The sequence below is a fragment of the Drosophila eugracilis genome, unplaced genomic scaffold (genome assembly GCF_018153835.1).
Source record: "Drosophila eugracilis isolate 14026-0451.02 unplaced genomic scaffold, ASM1815383v1 contig_226, whole genome shotgun sequence".
NCBI classification, from domain to species: domain Eukaryota; kingdom Metazoa; phylum Arthropoda; class Insecta; order Diptera; family Drosophilidae; genus Drosophila; species Drosophila eugracilis.
Window position 1 is genome coordinate 62,612 of NW_024573070.1, and position 17,869 is coordinate 80,480.

The following is a 17,869-nucleotide window of genomic DNA, read 5'->3' on the forward strand; positions in this document are numbered from 1 at the left end:
CTTTCTTTATATAGAAATGTTTTTATTACGGCGTCACTAATAAAATGACGTTTCAGTTGGCTACCATTATGGGGACTATTGGACACCTATAGATTCCCATATTATTAACTTAGTCTCTTTATGAGACTTGTACTTGTATAATTTCTTTATTTATATAGAAGTGCTTTTTTATTACGGCGTCACTAATAAGATGACGTTTCATTTGGCTACCATTATGGGGACTATTGGACACCTATAGACTCCCATATTATTAACTTAGTCTCTTTATGAGACTTGAACTTGTATAATTTCTTTATTTATGTAGAAGTGCTTTTATTACGGCGTCACTAATAAGATGACGTTTCATTTGGCTACCATTATGGGGACTATTGGACACCTATAGACTCCCATATTATTAACTTAGTCTCTTTATGAGACTTGTACTTGTATAATTTCTTTATTTATATAGAAGTGCTTTTATTACGGCGTCACTAATAAGATGACGTTTCATTTGGCTACCATTATGGGGACTATTGGACACCTATAGATTCCCATATTATTAACTTAGTCTCTTTATGAGACTTGTACTTGTATAATTTCTTTATTTATGTAGAAGTGGTTTTATTACGGCGTCACTAATAAGATGACGTTTCATTTGGCTACCATTATGGGGACTATTGGACACATATAGACTCCCATATTATTATTAACTTAGTCTCTTTATGAGACTTGTACTTGTTTAATTTCTTTTTTTATATATCTCTCTTTATATACATCTCTTATTAGATAATGAACCTTCATTTCGCTGCCTTCATCAAAATGGGAACTATTGGACACTTATAGACTCCCATTGTAGCCAATGAAGGCAAGCTGGTTACTTATAAATTATATATACTTTAAAATATTCTTTATTATCGTAATAATTAAAAATATATCAAAAATATATATAATTTATATGTATATATTTATACATGTATATACATAAACATTTTGTTATAGCATTAATATATATTAAATAATATATAATAATATTATAAGCCAATGTCAATATATACATATATTTTTTAAATAGATGATATAGATAGAAATCCATCCATCCATATCATCTAATCGAATCATCAAGCAAAGGATAAGCTTCAGTGGATCGCAGTATGGCAGCTGCTCAACCACTTACAACACCTTGCCTGTTACAAAAGTCGTTTACAATTGATTCTAGGCTTTGTCATTGTATTAAATAATGTTTTTATATGTAACTAGCGCGGCATCAGGTGATCGAAGATCCTCCCAATTTACTATGTTACAAATTACATTGGCATCACATCCATTGTCGTTTATAAAGTAAATTATAAACTTTAAATGGTTTAGAAGCCATACAATGCAAATTGCCCCTTATTTATCATTGCAGTCCAGCACGGATACGACCTTAGAGGCGTTCAGGCATAATCCAACGGACGTAGCGTCATACCACTGTTCGCTCGAACAAGTATTGTGCCATTGGTCCGTACCTGCGGTTCCTCTCGTACTACGCAGGAATGCTGTCGCAACAACGTTTTGTCATTAGTAGGGTAAAACTAACCTGTCTCACGACGGTCTAAACCCAGCTCACGTTCCCTTGCATGGGTGAACAATCCAACGCTTGGTGAATTTTGCTTCACAATGATAGGAAGAGCCGACATCGAAGGATCAAAAAGCGACGTCGCTATGAACGCTTGGCCGCCACAAGCCAGTTATCCCTATGGTAACTTTTCTGACACCTCTTGTTAAAAACTCTTTAAACCAAAAGGATCGATAGGCCGAGCTTTTGCTGTCCCTGTGTGTACTGAACACCGAGATCAAGTCAGCATTTGCCCTTTTGCTCTATGTGTGGTTTCTGTCCGCACTGAGCTGGCCTTGGGACACCTCCGTTATTATTTGAGAGATGTACCGCCCCAGTCAAACTCCCTACCTGGCAATGTCCTTGAATTGGATCATACCTGAGTAATTGGAGTTATACCAAATTTTCAAATCAAAAATACATAAATGCACCGTTTTATTAAAGAATTTGTTTGCAATTATATAACAAACTCGTGATACTTTGATCAAGAAGCTTGCATCAAAACCCAATACCATAAGACATAATAAATATATCCGTATAATGGCTAGGAAATGATACACGTTCCATTTAATCAAGTAAGTAAGGAAACAATAAGAGTAGTGGTATTTCATTGGCGATACCAAACCGAGGTCTAATATCTCCCACTTATTCTACACCTCTTATGTCTCCTTACACTGCCAGATTAGAGTCAAGCTCAAAAGGGTCTTCTTTCCCCGCTAATTATTCCAAGCCCGTTCCCTTGGCTGTGGTTTCGCTAGATAGTAGATAGGGACAGTAGGAATCTCGTTAATCCATTCATGCGCGTCACTAATTAGATGACGAGGCATTTGGCTACCTTAAGAGAGTCATAGTTACTCCCGCCGTTGACCCGCGCTTACTTGAATTTCTTCACTTTGACATTCAGAGCACTGGGCAGAAATCACATTGTGTCAACACCCGCTAGGGCCATCACAATGCTTTGTTTTAATTAGACAGTCGGATTCCCCAAGTCCGTGCCAGTTCTGAATTGATTGTTAATTGATAATCGTTATAATTAATAAGAACTAATTGGTTTAACCCAACTAGTATTCTTAAAAATTTTAGCAAGAAAGTTCCACAATTGGCTACGTAACTAAACTATCCGGGGAACAAGTAACTACCATAAATGATAGAAACTCTATTTACCCAGAACGAGCACATAAACCATGTTATTGTTTCCCAATCAAGCCCGACTATCTCAATCTTCAGAGCCAATCCTTATCCCGAAGTTACGGATCTAATTTGCCGACTTCCCTTACCTACATTATTCTATCGACTAGAGACTCTTCACCTTGGAGACCAGCTGCGGATATTGGTACGGCCTGTTGAGAAGTTTGCGTGTCCCCACCATAAATTTTCAAGGTCCGAGGAGAAAATATCGACACAACAGTATATGTCATGCTCTTCTAGCCCATCTACCATATCTCTCTGCGAAAGACTTCCATGGTAGTACGGCTATAAAACAGAAAAGAAAACTCTTCCGATATCTCTCGACGGCTTCTTTATGGTCGTTCCTGTTGCCAGGATGAGCACGAGGCCCATATTTTAACAACAAACGGATACTCAACAGGTTACGGAATTGGAACCGTATTCCCTTTCGTTCAAAATTATTCAAGTATATTATTTCCAGCTTTTATTTGTATATTTCAGTTTTTACTTGAAAATTTTCGGCTTTCGCCTTGAACTTAGGACCGACTAACTCGTGATCAACCACTGTTCACACGAAACCCTTCTCCACTTCAGTCCTCCAAGGTCTCATTCGATTATTTGCTACTACCACCAAGATCTGTACCAATGGCAGCTCCATGCAGGCTTACGCCAAACACTTCTACGCATACCATTGTACCTTCCTACTCACTAAAGTTTCAAAATTTATATTACAAGTAATATAAATCATCTACTTTAGCGGTAATGTATAGGTATACAACTTAAGCGCCATCCATTTTAAGGGCTAGTTGCTTCGGCAGGTGAGTTGTTACACACTCCTTAGCGGATTTCGACTTCCATGATCACCGTCCTGCTGTTTTAAGCAACCAACGCCTTTCATGGTATCTGCATGAGTTGTTAATTTGGGCACCGTAACATTACGTTTGGTTCATCCCACAGCGCCAGTTCTGCTTACCAAAAGTGGCCCACTGGGCACATTATATCATAACCTTAAACTTCATATCAAGAAAGTTAAGGTTCTTACCCATTTAAAGTTTGAGAATAGGTTAAGATCGTTTCGACCCTAAGGCCTCTAATCATTCGCTTTACCAGATAAGATTATTTTATATAATATTAAAATGCACCAGCTATCCTGAGGGAAACTTCGGAAGGAACCAGCTACTAGATGGTTCGATTGGTCTTTCGCCCCTATACTCAATTCTGACAATCGATTTGCACGTCAGAACTGTTTCGGTCTTCCATCAGGGTTTCCCCTGACTTCAACCTGATCAAGTATAGTTCACCATCTTTCGGGTCACAGCATATATGCTCAAGGTACGTTCCAGTTAGAGGCATATATGATATAAATATCATTATACATAACTATATAGAACGCCCCGGGATTGTGTTAATTAACTATAAATAGTTAAAAACTAATCCCATTATAAAGCCAAGTTAATTACGCTATTAGGTTTATATCCCAATAACTTGCACATATGTTAGACTCCTTGGTCCGTGTTTCAAGACGGGTCCCGAAGGTATCCTGAATCTTTCGCATTGTTAATCATACAAGTGCATATAATAAACACAAAAATCAATGATAATTATGCCATTATATAATTCCGAAAAATTAACGCACTGTATTCATATAAATCTATCAGCACTTTATCAAATTAATAACATTTATTCTGTGTTAAAATGCAAGCAATTTAATTGGAATAAACTATAAGTTATATTTTATGATAAATTTTGTATGCTAATAGATTACAATGTCCTTATATGGAAAAAAATGCACACTATTATCATAATATTGTTTAAATATTACAATTATAATGATGAATTTTCCATAACGGATATTCAGGTTCATCGGGCTTAACCTCTAAGCAGTTTCACGTACTATTTAACTCTCTATTCAGAGTTCTTTTCAACTTTCCCTCACGGTACTTGTTTACTATCGGTCTCATGGTTATATTTAGTTTTAGATGGAGTTTACCACCCACTTAGTGCTGCACTATCAAGCAACACGACTCTTTGGAAACATCATCTAGTAATCATTAACGTTATACGGGCCTGGCACCCTCTATGGGTAAATGGCCTCATTTAAGAAGGACTTAAATCATTAATTTCTCATACTAGAATATTGACGCTCCATACACTGCATCTCACATTTGCCATATAGACAAAGTGACTTAGTGCTGAACTGATTTCTTTTCGCTCGCCGCTACTAAGAAAATCCTTGTTAGTTTCTTTTCCTCCCCTAATTAATATGCTTAAATTCAGGGGGTAGTCCCATATGAGTTGAGGTTGTATATAACATTTTTAATGCAATTAATTCTTTTATATATATAATGATAAAAACATTTTAATAAATTCGTTTACAATTATATTTCCATTTTTATATGCTATTTTAAACGAACCAACGAAGAACAATAACATTTCCATTTGCTTTCAATTTTCATATCATTAATATGAGACAATTCTAGATAAATTTTTATGCTAGACATTTCTCAGTATTATTTGACTGAAATCGAAAATATTTCTCTTCGTTTTTTCACATTCAAATAAATAACAAATGCGAGATAATGTTTTTTCATACATTTTTTAATATTATGAATAAAATAATTTAATTATTTGTATCCAATAATATACCATACGCTTATAAAATCTGATTTCAAATTTTATAAACAACTTAATTAGCATAGTCTTACAACCCTCAACCATATGTAGTCCAAGCAGCACTATAAAATTAATTAAAGTACTATAACAGCATGGACTGCGATATGCGTTCAAAATGTCGATGTTCATGTGTCCTGCAGTTCACACGATGACGCACAGTTTGCTGCGTTCTTCATCGACCCATGAGCCGAGTGATCCACCGCTTAGAGTTTTAATATTTGGTTTTTAATTTTGTCATTTATGTTTTTATTGAAAGAAATTAAAAATACACCATTTTACTGGCATATATCAATTCCTTCAATAAATATGTTTTTATACCTAAAATAAATGTTGCGAAATGTCTTAGTTTTATATAAGCAATGTATATCAAGTGATTTACGGGCAATTTACGGTATGAATACTTTTTAAGCGATATACATTGGGATTTATATAAAACATTAACCTGAAGAATACCAGGTACAACATTGTATATTTTTAGGTTGTTGCATAATCCAACGTATGCTCATAGCTGAGATGAACAATACATATTCGCAACGCGTGTTATATTATGGTCCATATACACACATGATAAATATTATTTAAAAATGCATTTGCATTTTGACTTTGTGCCTCTTATAATAAAGTCTTTCTCCTCCTCCATCCACACTCCATAAAATACATATAATTAAGGAAAAGCCATTATATGTTCATTTGTGTTGATATATATATAATGATGACCGCCACTACACCATCATTTTTTGAATTTCATGAATTCTTTTTTGTTATTTATTTTGGCAAATTGTTTTTATTTTGAATTATAAATAAATATAATACAAATTTTTTTGTTAACGGTAAGGATATTATACAATAATGATCCTTCCGCAGGTTCACCTACGGAAACCTTGTTACGACTTTTACTTCCTCTAAATAATCAAGTTCGGTCAACTTTTGCGAAACAACCGTAACACACAAGGCGTCACAGTGATCACGTCCGGAGACCTCACTAAATAATTCAATCGGTAGTAGCGACGGGCGGTGTGTACAAAGGGCAGGGACGTAATCAATGCGAGTTAATGACTCACACTTACTGGGAATTCCAAGTTCATGTGAACAGTTTCAGTTCACAATCCCAAGCATGAAAGTGGTTCAGCGGTTTACCCGGACCTCTCGGTCTAGGAAATACACGTTGATACTTTCATTGTAGCGCGCGTGCAGCCCAGGACATCTAAGGGCATCACAGACCTGTTATTGCTCAATCTCATTATTGCTAGACGCAATTTGTCCATTTAAGAAGCTAGTGTCCTTATAATGGGACAAACCAACAGGTACGGCTCCACTTATATAAACACATTCAAACACAATAAACATTTTACTGCCACCGTGAATGAAGGCTATATAAGCTTCAGCACCATAATCCTGAAGATATCTATTTAATATATTTGAGTCTCGTTCGTTATCGGAATTAACCAGACAAATCACTCCACGAACTAAGAACGGCCATGCACCACCACCCATAGATTCGAGAAAGAGCTATCAATCTGTCTTACACACTTATGTTCGGACCTGGTAAGTTTTCCCGTGTTGAGTCAAATTAAGCCGCAGGCTCCACTCCTGGTGGTGCCCTTCCGTCAATTCCTTTAAGTTTCAGCTTTGCAACCATACTTCCCCGGAGCCCAAAAGCTTTGGTTTCCCGGGAAGCGACTGAGAGAGCCATAAAAGTAGCTACACCCAATTGCTAGCTGGCATCGTTTATGGTTAGAACTAGGGCGGTATCTGATCGCCTTCGAACCTCTAACTTTCGTTCTTGATTAATGAAAACATCTTTGGCAAATGCTTTCGCTTAAGTTAGTCTTACGACGGTCCAAGAATTTCACCTCTCGCGTCGTAATACTAATGCCCCCAAACTGCTTCTATTAATCATTACCTCTTGATCTGAAAACCAATGAAAGCAGAACAGAGGTCTTATTTCATTATCCCATGCACAGAATATTCAGGCATTTGAAGCCTGCTTTAAGCACTCTAATTTGTTCAAAGTAATTGTACCGGCCCACAATAACACTCGTTTAAGAGCACTAATGCAGGTTTTTAAATAGGAGGAACATATGAAAAAAAATACAAGTATCTCAACACATATAAGAACTCCACCGGTAATACGCTTACATACATAAAGGTATAGTACTAACCACAATTGTAAGTTGTACTACCCGTATGAAGCACAAGTTCAACTACGAACGTTTTAACCGCAACAACTTTAATATACGCTATTGGAGCTGGAATTACCGCGGCTGCTGGCACCAGACTTGCCCTCCAATTGGTCCTTGTTAAAGGATTTAAAGTGTACTCATTCCAATTACAGGGCCTCGGATATGAGTCCTGTATTGTTATTTTTCGTCACTACCTCCCCGAGCTGGGAGTGGGTAATTTACGCGCCTGCTGCCTTCCTTAGATGTGGTAGCCGTTTCTCAGGCTCCCTCTCCGGAATCGAACCCTGATTCCCCGTTACCCGTTGCAACCATGGTAGTCCTAGATACTACCATCAAAAGTTGATAGGGCAGACATTTGAAAGATCTGTCGTCGGTACATGACCATACGATCTGCATGTTATCTAGAGTTCAACCAATATAACGATCTTGCGATCGCTTGGTTTTAGCCTAATAAAAGCACATGTCCCATAAGGTTCATGTTTTAATTGCATGTATTAGCTCTAGAATTACCACAGTTATCCAAGTAACTGTTAACGATCTAAGGAACCATAACTGATATAATGAGCCTTTTGCGGTTTCACTTTTTTAATTCGTGTGTACTTAGACATGCATGGCTTAATCTTTGAGACAAGCATATAACTACTGGCAGGATCAACCAGAATAATGTTTTTAATCATATTTCATTTTCATATTTTTGAATAGAAATTTGTATTTCTCTTGTAGAAATAATTTATTTATTTCTTATATTCGAATACGGCCACTTATTTAAAGCCATCGTATTCGTTTTTTTTGTTCTCCAGTTTTATTATCGATTGAAATAGTTTTCAATACAATAATATATATTTCCATTATATATTTTATAAATACCATATACATAATTTCATTCTAAAATATCATTTTATTTCAACATACAATATTATTGTATCCACACATGTTTAATTTTTGTTTAATCAATATAAATATTGAATTAAATCATTTGCATTTTGATGATAAATTTAAAATTTATCTTTTTCATATAAACTTTCGAGTAATATATATAATATAAAACCGAACGCTTATATAAAAATATATTTTTACAATTCCTTTGATCTCGCTGAACCACATAATACCGAAAACGATATTCTATGATCCAATTGTTAGGTAAATATATAGTATATCAATCAAGTTACAGTATATACCACCTTTCTGTTGAAAATTAACGATAATAATTGGAAACGAATTGTAGTTATATAGTAATATATAACACCTTGGCCTTTGTTTCAACGATATTATCTAAGGGCAATAAATATTAACCGCGTAGCCAAGTTCAATATTCTAAGAGAAAATTGTAACAAATTTATACGGATAATATTATTATTATAAATTTCCTTTTTATAATATTGACAAAATTTATATATATAATGTAAATTTTGATCAATACTGGATGGCCAACAACTGACCATCATATAGTAGTTTTTGGACACGCTGTCCTGAAAATGGGTATTTTTCATTCTTTTTGGCACCCAAGATGTATATACTCTCTTATATTATAAAGAAAGTTTTAATAGTGTCTCATATACATATTGAACCTATAAGTCATATTAATATAACTTATTAGATTTATATGTATAATATTCAATTTCTTATTATTATTGACATAACATAAGTTTTGGTCAATATATCTGGTCGGCAACCACTGCCTACCTATATATGTTTTTGGACACGCCTTCAGTGAAAACGTCATTTTTCATACCAAGGTTTCATCATATTATGGATTTTTCTATTTTTTCCATATAATATAATTATATTTTTATATTATTTCATATAAATATTGTATTTATAAGTTATATCAATATATAACTTATTATATTTATATGTATAATACATAATTTCTTATTATAATTGACATAACATAAGTTTTGGTCAATATATCTGGTCGGCAACCACTGCCTACCTATATATGTTTTTGGACACGCCTTCAGTGAAAACGTCATTTTTCATACTAAGGTTTCATCATATTATGGATTTTTCTATTTTTTCCATATAATATATATTTTTTTATATTATTTTTTTATTATTTCATATAAATATTGTATTTATAAGTTATATCAATATATAATTATTTATATTTATATTATATTTATATGTATAATACATAATTTCTTATTATTATTGACTTAACATAAGTTTTGGTCAATATATCTGGTCGGCAACCACTGCCTACCTATATATGTTTTTGGACACGCCTTCAGTGAAAACGTCATTTTTCATACTAAGGTTTCATCATATTATGGATTTTTCTATTTTTTCCATATAATATATATATTTTTTTATATTATTTCATATAAATATTGTATTTATAAGTTATATCAATATATAACTTATTATATTTATATGTATAATACATAATTTCTTATTATTATTGACTTAACATAAGTTTTGGTCAATATATCTGGTCGGCAACCACTGCCTACCTATATATGTTTTTGGACACGCCTTCAGTGAAAACGTCATTTTTCATACTAAGGTTTCATCATATTATGGATTTTTCTATTTTTTTCCATATAATATATATATTTTTTTATATTATTTCATATAAATATTGTATTTATAAGTTATATCAATATATAACTTATTATATTTATATGTATAATACATAATTTCTTATTATTATTGACTTAACATAAGTTTTGGTCAATATATCTGGTCGGCAACCACTGCCTACCTATATATGTTTTTGGACACGACTTCAGTAAAAACGTCATTTTTCATACTAAGGTTTCATCATATTATTGATTTTTCTATATTTTCCATATAATATAGATATATTTTCTTATTATTTCATATAAATATTGTATTTATAAGTTATATCAATATATAACTTATCATATTTATATGTATAATACATAATTTCTTATTATTATTGACATAACATAAGTTTTGGTCAATATATCTGGTCGGCAACCACTGCCTACCTATATATGTTTTTGGACACGCCTTCAGTGAAAACGTCATTTTTCATACTAAGGTTTCATCATATTATGGTTTTTCTATTTTTTCCATATAATGTATATATTTTTTTTTGTATTATTTCCATATAAGTATTGTATTTATAAGTTATATCAATATATAACTTATTATATTTATATGTATTATACATAATTTCTTAATATTTTTGACATAACATAAATTTTGGTCAATATATCTGGTCGGCAACCACTTCCTACCATATAATATAAATATAGATATATTTTCTTATTATTTCATATAAATATTGTATATATAAGTCATATCAATATATAAATTATTATATATTTATATGAATAATGTTAAATATCTTATTATTTTCCTATATAATATAGAAATATTGTATAGGTTTTTCTTATATATATATATAAATATATTATATATATAATATATAATAATTATAGGTACACACGCACATGTGTGAAAACCTTCTTAATAATCCATTCATTTATTATTATACCAAGTCAATCCATCGTTATTTAAGAATTTTACAGATATCATATTAAGATAATTTAGTTACTTTATGATACGAATTATTGTACTTGTATAATTTCTTTATTTATATAGAAGTTTTTTTATTATGGCGTCACTAATAATATGACGTTTCATTTGGCTACCATTATGGGGACTATTGGACACCTATAGATTCCCATATTATTAACTTAGTCTCTTTATGAGACTTGTACTTGTATAATTTCTTTCTTTATATAGAAATGTTTTTATTACGGCGTCACTAATAAAATGACGTTTCAGTTGGCTACCATTATGGGGACTATTGGACACCTATAGATTCCCATATTATTAACTTAGTCTCTTTATGAGACTTGTACTTGTATAATTTCTTTCTTTATATAGAAGTGTTTTTATTACGGCGTCACTAATAATATGACGTTTCATTTGGCTACCATTATGGGGACTATTGGACACCTATAGATTCCCATATTATTAACTTAGTCTCTTTATGAGACTTGTACTTGTATAATTTCTTTCTTTATATAGAAATGTTTTTATTACGGCGTCACTAATAAAATGACGTTTCAGTTGGCTACCATTATGGGGACTATTGGACACCTATAGATTCCCATATTATTAACTTAGTCTCTTTATGAGACTTGTACTTGTATAATTTCTTTATTTATATAGAAGTGCTTTTATTACGGCGTCACTAATAAGATGACGTTTCATTTGGCTACCATTATGGGGACTATTGGACACCTATAGACTCCCATATTATTAACTTAGTCTCTTTATGAGACTTGAACTTGTATAATTTCTTTATTTATGTAGAAGTGCTTTTATTACGGCGTCACTAATAAGATGACGTTTCATTTGGCTACCATTATGGGGACTATTGGACACCTATAGACTCCCATATTATTAACTTAGTCTCTTTATGAGACTTGTACTTGTATAATTTCTTTATTTATATAGAAGTGCTTTTATTACGGCGTCACTAATAAGATGACGTTTCATTTGGCTACCATTATGGGGACTATTGGACACCTATAGATTCCCATATTATTAACTTAGTCTCTTTATGAGACTTGTACTTGTATAATTTCTTTATTTATGTAGAAGTGGTTTTATTACGGCGTCACTAATAAGATGACGTTTCATTTGGCTACCATTATGGGGACTATTGGACACATATAGACTCCCATATTATTAACTTAGTCTCTTTATGAGACTTGTACTTGTTTAATTTCTTTTTTTTTATATATCTCTCTTTATATACATCTCTTATTAGATAATGAACCTTCATTTCGCTGCCTTCATCAAAATGGGAACTATTGGACACTTATAGACTCCCATTGTAGCCAATGAAGGCAAGCTGGTTACTTATAAATTATATATACTTTAAAATATTCTTTATTATCGTAATAATTAAAAATATATCAAAAATATATATAATTTATATATGTACCCTTATATACATGTATATACATAAACATTTTGTTATAGCATTAATATATATTAAATAATATATAATAATATTATAAGCCAATGTCAATATATACATATATTTTTAAATAGATGATATAGATAGAAATCCATCCATCCATATCATCTAATCGAATCATCAAGCAAAGGATAAGCTTCAGTGGATCGCAGTATGGCAGCTGCTCAACCACTTACAACACCTTGCCTGTTACAAAAGTCGTTTACAATTGATTCTAGGCTTTGTCATTGTATTAAATAATGTTTTTATATGTAACTAGCGCGGCATCAGGTGATCGAAGATCCTCCCAATTTACTATGTTACAAATTACATTGGCATCACATCCATTGTCGTTTATAAAGTAAATTATAAACTTTAAATGGTTTAGAAGCCATACAATGCAAATTGCCCCTTATTTATCATTGCAGTCCAGCACGGATACGACCTTAGAGGCGTTCAGGCATAATCCAACGGACGTAGCGTCATACCACTGTTCGCTCGAACAAGTATTGTGCCATTGGTCCGTACCTGCGGTTCCTCTCGTACTACGCAGGAATGCTGTCGCAACAACGTTTTGTCATTAGTAGGGTAAAACTAACCTGTCTCACGACGGTCTAAACCCAGCTCACGTTCCCTTGCATGGGTGAACAATCCAACGCTTGGTGAATTTTGCTTCACAATGATAGGAAGAGCCGACATCGAAGGATCAAAAAGCGACGTCGCTATGAACGCTTGGCCGCCACAAGCCAGTTATCCCTATGGTAACTTTTCTGACACCTCTTGTTAAAAACTCTTTAAACCAAAAGGATCGATAGGCCGAGCTTTTGCTGTCCCTGTGTGTACTGAACACCGAGATCAAGTCAGCATTTGCCCTTTTGCTCTATGTGTGGTTTCTGTCCGCACTGAGCTGGCCTTGGGACACCTCCGTTATTATTTGAGAGATGTACCGCCCCAGTCAAACTCCCTACCTGGCAATGTCCTTGAATTGGATCATACCTGAGTAATTGGAGTTATACCAAATTTTCAAATCAAAAATACATAAATGCACCGTTTTATTAAAGAATTTGTTTGCAATTATATAACAAACTCGTGATACTTTGATCAAGAAGCTTGCATCAAAACCCAATACCATAAGACATAATAAATATATCCGTATAATGGCTAGGAAATGATACACGTTCCATTTAATCAAGTAAGTAAGGAAACAATAAGAGTAGTGGTATTTCATTGGCGATACCAAACCGAGGTCTAATATCTCCCACTTATTCTACACCTCTTATGTCTCCTTACACTGCCAGATTAGAGTCAAGCTCAAAAGGGTCTTCTTTCCCCGCTAATTATTCCAAGCCCGTTCCCTTGGCTGTGGTTTCGCTAGATAGTAGATAGGGACAGTAGGAATCTCGTTAATCCATTCATGCGCGTCACTAATTAGATGACGAGGCATTTGGCTACCTTAAGAGAGTCATAGTTACTCCCGCCGTTGACCCGCGCTTACTTGAATTTCTTCACTTTGACATTCAGAGCACTGGGCAGAAATCACATTGTGTCAACACCCGCTAGGGCCATCACAATGCTTTGTTTTAATTAGACAGTCGGATTCCCCAAGTCCGTGCCAGTTCTGAATTGATTGTTAATTGATAATCGTTATAATTAATAAGAACTAATTGGTTTAACCCAACTAGTATTCTTAAAAATTTTAGCAAGAAAGTTCCACAATTGGCTACGTAACTAAACTATCCGGGGAACAAGTAACTACCATAAATGATAGAAACTCTATTTACCCAGAACGAGCACATAAACCATGTTATTGTTTCCCAATCAAGCCCGACTATCTCAATCTTCAGAGCCAATCCTTATCCCGAAGTTACGGATCTAATTTGCCGACTTCCCTTACCTACATTATTCTATCGACTAGAGACTCTTCACCTTGGAGACCAGCTGCGGATATTGGTACGGCCTGTTGAGAAGTTTGCGTGTCCCCACCATAAATTTTCAAGGTCCGAGGAGAAAATATCGACACAACAGTATATGTCATGCTCTTCTAGCCCATCTACCATATCTCTCTGCGAAAGACTTCCATGGTAGTACGGCTATAAAACAGAAAAGAAAACTCTTCCGATATCTCTCGACGGCTTCTTTATGGTCGTTCCTGTTGCCAGGATGAGCACGAGGCCCATATTTAATAACAAACGGATACTCAACAGGTTACGGAATTGGAACCGTATTCCCTTTCGTTCAAAATTATTCAAGTATATTATTTCCAGCTTTTATTTGTATATTTCAGTTTTTACTTGAAAATTTTCGGCTTTCGCCTTGAACTTAGGACCGACTAACTCGTGATCAACCACTGTTCACACGAAACCCTTCTCCACTTCAGTCCTCCAAGGTCTCATTCGATTATTTGCTACTACCACCAAGATCTGTACCAATGGCAGCTCCATGCAGGCTTACGCCAAACACTTCTACGCATACCATTGTACCTTCCTACTCACTAAAGTTTCAAAATTTATATTACAAGTAATATAAATCATCTACTTTAGCGGTAATGTATAGGTATACAACTTAAGCGCCATCCATTTTAAGGGCTAGTTGCTTCGGCAGGTGAGTTGTTACACACTCCTTAGCGGATTTCGACTTCCATGATCACCGTCCTGCTGTTTTAAGCAACCAACGCCTTTCATGGTATCTGCATGAGTTGTTAATTTGGGCACCGTAACATTACGTTTGGTTCATCCCACAGCGCCAGTTCTGCTTACCAAAAGTGGCCCACTGGGCACATTATATCATAACCTTAAACTTCATATCAAGAAAGTTAAGGTTCTTACCCATTTAAAGTTTGAGAATAGGTTAAGATCGTTTCGACCCTAAGGCCTCTAATCATTCGCTTTACCAGATAAGATTATTTTATATAATATTAAAATGCACCAGCTATCCTGAGGGAAACTTCGGAAGGAACCAGCTACTAGATGGTTCGATTGGTCTTTCGCCCCTATACTCAATTCTGACAATCGATTTGCACGTCAGAACTTGTTTCGGTCTTCCATCAGGGTTTCCCCTGACTTCAACCTGATCAAGTATAGTTCACCATCTTTCGGGTCACAGCATATATGCTCAAGGTACGTTCCAGTTAGAGGCATATATGATATAAATATCATTATACATAACTATATAGAACGCCCCGGGATTGTGTTAATTAACTATAAATAGTTAAAAAACTAATCCCATTATAAAGCCAAGTTAATTACGCTATTAGGTTTATATCCCAATAACTTGCACATATGTTAGACTCCTTGGTCCGTGTTTCAAGACGGGTCCCGAAGGTATCCTGAATCTTTCGCATTGTTAATCATACAAGTGCATATAATAAACACAAAAATCAATGATAATTATGCCATTATATAATTCCGAAAAATTAACGCACTGTATTCATATAAATCTATCAGCACTTTATCAAATTAATAACATTTATTCTGTGTTAAAATGCAAGCAATTTAATTGGAATAAACTATAAGTTATATTTTATGATAAATTTTGTATGCTAATAGATTACAATGTCCTTATATGGAAAAAATGCACACTATTATCATAATATTGTTTAAATATTACAATTATAATGATGAATTTTCCATAACGGATATTCAGGTTCATCGGGCTTAACCTCTAAGCAGTTTCACGTACTATTTAACTCTCTATTCAGAGTTCTTTTCAACTTTCCCTCACGGTACTTGTTTACTATCGGTCTCATGGTTATATTTAGTTTTAGATGGAGTTTACCACCCACTTAGTGCTGCACTATCAAGCAACACGACTCTTTGGAAACATCATCTAGTAATCATTAACGTTATACGGGCCTGGCACCCTCTATGGGTAAATGGCCTCATTTAAGAAGGACTTAAATCATTAATTTCTCATACTAGAATATTGACGCTCCATACACTGCATCTCACATTTGCCATATAGACAAAGTGACTTAGTGCTGAACTGATTTCTTTTCGCTCGCCGCTACTAAGAAAATCCTTGTTAGTTTCTTTTCCTCCCCTAATTAATATGCTTAAATTCAGGGGGTAGTCCCATATGAGTTGAGGTTGTATATAACATTTTTAATGCAATTAATTCTTTTATATATATAATGATAAAAACATTTTAATAAATTCGTTTACAATTATATTTCCATTTTTATATGCTATTTTAAACGAACCAACGAAGAACAATAACATTTCCATTTGCTTTCAATTTTTCATATCATTAATATGAGACAATTCTAGATAAATTTTTATGCTAGACATTTCTCAGTATTATTTGACTGAAATCGAAAATATTTCTCTTCGTTTTTTCACATTCAAATAAATAACAAATGCGAGATAATGTTTTTTCATACATTTTTTAATATTATGAATAAAATAATTTAATTATTTGTATCCAATAATATACCATACGCTTATAAAATCTGATTTCAAATTTTATAAACAACTTAATTAGCATAGTCTTACAACCCTCAACCATATGTAGTCCAAGCAGCACTATAAAATTAATTAAAGTACTATAACAGCATGGACTGCGATATGCGTTCAAAATGTCGATGTTCATGTGTCCTGCAGTTCACACGATGACGCACAGTTTGCTGCGTTCTTCATCGACCCATGAGCCGAGTGATCCACCGCTTAGAGTTTTAATATTTGGTTTTTAATTTTGTCATTTATGTTTTTATTGAAAGAAATTAAAAATACACCATTTTACTGGCATATATCAATTCCTTCAATAAATATGTTTTTATACCTAAAATAAATGTTGCGAAATGTCTTAGTTTTATATAAGCAATGTATATCAAGTGATTTACGGGCAATTTACGGTATGAATACTTTTAAGCGATATACATTGGGATTTATATAAAACATTAACCTGAAGAATACCAGGTACAACATTGTATATTTTAGGTTGTTGCATAATCCAACGTATGCTCATAGCTGAGATGAACAATACATATTCGCAACGCGTGTTATATTATGGTCCATATACACACATGATAAATATTATTTAAAAATGCATTTGCATTTTGACTTTGTGCCTCTTATAATAAAGTCTTTCTCCTCCTCCATCCACACTCCATAAAATACATATAATTAAGGAAAAGCCATTATATGTTCATTTGTGTTGATATATATATAATGATGACCGCCACTACACCATCATTTTTTGAATTTCATGAATTCTTTTTGTTATTTATTTTGGCAAATTGTTTTTATTTGAATTATAAATAAATATAATACAAATTTTTTGTTAACGGTAAGGATATTATACAATAATGATCCTTCCGCAGGTTCACCTACG

At 33.6% G+C, this 17,869-nt stretch overlaps 5 non-coding genes across 5 annotated transcripts; all 5 read right to left on the minus strand.

Moving 5' to 3' along the window:
• Positions 1–1,089: 1,089 nt before the first annotated feature.
• LOC121530121 lies at positions 1,090–5,044 on the minus strand. The gene has a single exon (XR_005993805.1). It is a non-coding gene; the product is annotated as a large subunit ribosomal RNA (ribosomal RNA).
• Positions 5,045–5,444: 400 nt separating this feature from the next.
• On the minus strand, positions 5,445–5,624 carry LOC121530111. The gene has a single exon (XR_005993795.1). It is a non-coding gene; the product is annotated as a 5.8S ribosomal RNA (ribosomal RNA).
• A 636-nt stretch (positions 5,625–6,260) lies between these two features.
• On the minus strand, positions 6,261–8,258 carry LOC121530115. Its single transcript, XR_005993799.1, has one exon. It is a non-coding gene; the product is annotated as a small subunit ribosomal RNA (ribosomal RNA).
• Positions 8,259–12,674: 4,416 nt separating this feature from the next.
• Positions 12,675–16,629, minus strand: LOC121530123. The gene has a single exon (XR_005993807.1). It is a non-coding gene; the product is annotated as a large subunit ribosomal RNA (ribosomal RNA).
• Positions 16,630–17,030: 401 nt separating this feature from the next.
• LOC121530112 lies at positions 17,031–17,210 on the minus strand. The gene has a single exon (XR_005993796.1). It is a non-coding gene; the product is annotated as a 5.8S ribosomal RNA (ribosomal RNA).
• Between the last annotated feature and the right edge of the window lie 659 nt (positions 17,211–17,869).